The following is a 3,252-nucleotide window of genomic DNA, read 5'->3' on the forward strand; positions in this document are numbered from 1 at the left end:
AGTGCCTCCCAAAATTTTAAAGAAAGAAAAACTTATATATGTACAAAAATAAGAGTTAATACAATGAAGGGATGGAATATGACTGTAAAGGTGAAAATTATAGAATATTTTATAAAAGGAATTGATAAGATAAGAAATTGGTTGAAAAAAGAAAGAGGATTTAAAAATAAAAAAGGGAGAGAATGTGATCAGGCAGGAGACTAGAACAAAGCCATACACTAGAGATTTAGGGTATATTTTGATCTGTTAGAAGAAACTATATCGCAAAATTTTAATGAGAGAACAACTTATATACCAAAAATAAGGGTACCCACTATGAAGGGATAGAATATTACTCTAAAAATCAAAAATAAAAAAGATTTTTTTAAAAAAAGGGATTGATAAGATGTTGGTTGAAAAAGGGAAAAAGAAAAATTCAAAAAGAAAAAAAAAGAAAAGAACGTTAAAAAAAAATTAACTTTGAAAGACTAAAGAATCATGGGAAAAAGCCATGAATTCTATGTGCAGTATTCCCCTAGTGCTGGCGTTCTGCCATTCTCATTGAGCAGTAAACTTGGTCTTGGCTGGCTGTTCTCGCTGATCTTCTGTGGGAGGAGCCTGTTGCCGTGGTTCCCAAACGTCTTTGCCTGAGGCGGAATTGCCCCGCCCTTCCCGGGTCAGGCTAAGTAATCTGCTCGGGTTTGCTCTCGGGAGCTTTTGTTCCCTGCAAGGTTTCCGTACAGCTTTGGAGGAGGAGAGTGAAATGGTGGCCTCCCAATCTCTGCCCCAGAGGAGCCAAGAACTCGGGGTCCTGCTTCTCAGTGAGCCCCCAGAGAAAAGCAGTCAGTCATTCTCATCTCCCCGGTCTCCAGCCGCACTCTGTGCTCACCCGGCCTGTGACCGAGCGTTTCTATCTCTGGCTCACGACCCCATGTGGAGTCTCCAAACCCAGCAGATCCCTGCGGTGTGCTCCCACGCCTCTCCTCCTGGGGGAGGAAGGGGAGTCTCCCTGGACCTGCCACTTGTTGGGTCCCTGCTGGAGAAGCAGTGGCCTGACTGTACCACAGATCACGGTTTATGGCCACCCCGAGCTGAGAGCCCGCGCCTCAGCTCCGTCTCTGCAGCCGGCTTCCCTGCTCCAATACCTGGGAGCTCTGTCGCACTCAGGCACCCCCGGTCTTTCTGTGACCCTGAGGGTCCTGAGACCACACTGTCCCACGAGGGTTCCACCCCCTGCTTAGCCACTGGAGCGACGTCCCTCAGCGGAGCCGACTTCTAAAAGTTCCGATTTTGTGCTCTGCAGCTCTATCACTTGCCAGAAGCGGTCAAGGGAGGCCCCCTCCCGCAACATCTATCCTCCCGAATATCGCCTCGGATTCACTTCTCTGCACGTCCTACCTTCCAGAAAATGGTCGCTTTTCTGTTCAGAGAGTTGTTGCTATTCTTTTCTTCGATCTCCTATTGAGTTCGTATGTGTTCAGAATGGTTTGATCCCTATCCAGCTGAATTCCTGGGACCAGACGAAATCCAGGTCTCCTACTCCTGCGCCATCTTGCTCCTCCCCCTGCTCAAATTTTATACCTTTTTTTCCTGCTTACTTTGGATTTAAATTCTCTTCTTTTTCTAGTTTCCTAAGGTGGATGATTATATTATTAGTTTTAAATACATCTTCTTTTCTAATATATGTATTCAATGCTACCAATTTCCCTCAAAGAACTGCTTTTTTCTACAATCCACAAATTTGGGTAAGTTGTGCTTTAATTTTCATTTAGTTCAAAATACTTTTAAGTTTCTCTTAGGATTTTGTCATTGACCCATGTGTTATTTAGAAGTATGTTATTTAGGGCGCCTGGGTGGCTCAGTCGTTAAGCGTCTGCCTTCGGCTCTCCGGTCATGATCCCAGGGTCCTGGGATCGAGTCCCACATCGGGCTCCCTGCTCGTTGGGAAGCCTGCTTCTCCCTCTCCCACTCCCCCTGCTTGTGTTCCTGCTCTCACTATCTCTCTCTCTGTCAAATAAATAAAATCTTAAAAAAAATAAAAAATAAATTAAAAAAAACAGAAGTATGTTATTTAATCTCCAAGTATTTTGAGGTTCTCCAGCTCTCTTTTCGCTACTGATGTTTAGTTTAATATCATGTGACCTATAACTGAACCTTGCTTAATTTCTATTATTTGAAATTTGTTAAGACGTATTTTATGGTCTAGAATTGGTTGTCTGTCTTGGTAAATGTTACATGTGAACTTAAGAGGAATGTATATTCTAAGACTATACTTTCAGGGATCATTTCTATAGTTTGTTACAAGAGGAATGTATATTTTGCTGTTGTTAGATGAAGTAGTGTATAAATTAATTAATTAATTAAATAGCTCCATCTGATTGGTGATGCTGTTCACGTCAACTCCATTCTTACTGATTTTCTGCTTGCTGGGCCAGTCAATAGATACAACAGAAGTTTGTTGAAGTCTCCAACTATAACAATGCATTCATCTGTTTCTCCTTGCAGTTCTATTAGTTACTGCCTAATGTATAATGATGCTCTGTTATTCAGTACATACACATTAAAGATTGTTGTTATCTTGAAGACTTATCCCTTTTATCATTACTAATGGCCCTCTTCATTTCTTGTTATTTTCTTTTCTTTGAAGTTAGTTTACTCTGAAATTAATATAGCTATTCTGGCTTCTTTTGATTAATATTTGCATGGTTTATCTCTCTTCATCTTTTTACTTTTAATCTCCTTGTCTTTATATTTAAAGTGGATTTCTTGGAGACAACATATTTGATCTCTTTTTTTTAATCAGCACTGACAATCTCTTATTTACATTAAATGTAATTAATGATATAGCTAGATTAATATCTATCATATTTATTATTGTTTCCTATATATTTTCAGTGTTCTTTGTAATTTTTTTGTCTTCACCCTTTCTGCCTTCTCTGGTTTAAATTGACCATTTTGTAAGATTCCATTTCCTCTCCTTTCATCATATCAATTTTTACTTCACTTTTACTATTTTTAGTTGCCCTGTGGTTGCAATATGCACTTACAACTAATCCAAATTCACTTCAAATAACACTGTACCACTTCACTGGTAGCAAAATGTCCTCATAACAGAGTATTTGTAATTCCTTCCTTGCATCTCTTATGACATATGACATTCATTTCACTTATTTATAAGGTATAATCACTGACTATATTGTTGCTATTGTTAATTTCAAGAAACTTATCTCTTAGACCAATTAAGAATAAGAAAAATAAACTTTATTTCACCTT

At 39.2% G+C, this 3,252-nt stretch overlaps 1 pseudogene; it reads left to right on the top strand.

The window, feature by feature from the left end:
- The first annotated feature begins 2,242 nt into the window (after positions 1-2,242).
- Positions 2,243-2,317, top strand: LOC116638056 (annotated as a pseudogene).
- Positions 2,318-3,252: the final 935 nt, after the last annotated feature.

Source organism: Phoca vitulina, unplaced genomic scaffold (assembly GCF_004348235.1).
Source record: "Phoca vitulina isolate PV1807 unplaced genomic scaffold, GSC_HSeal_1.0 scaffold15, whole genome shotgun sequence".
NCBI lineage: Eukaryota > Metazoa > Chordata > Mammalia > Carnivora > Phocidae > Phoca > Phoca vitulina.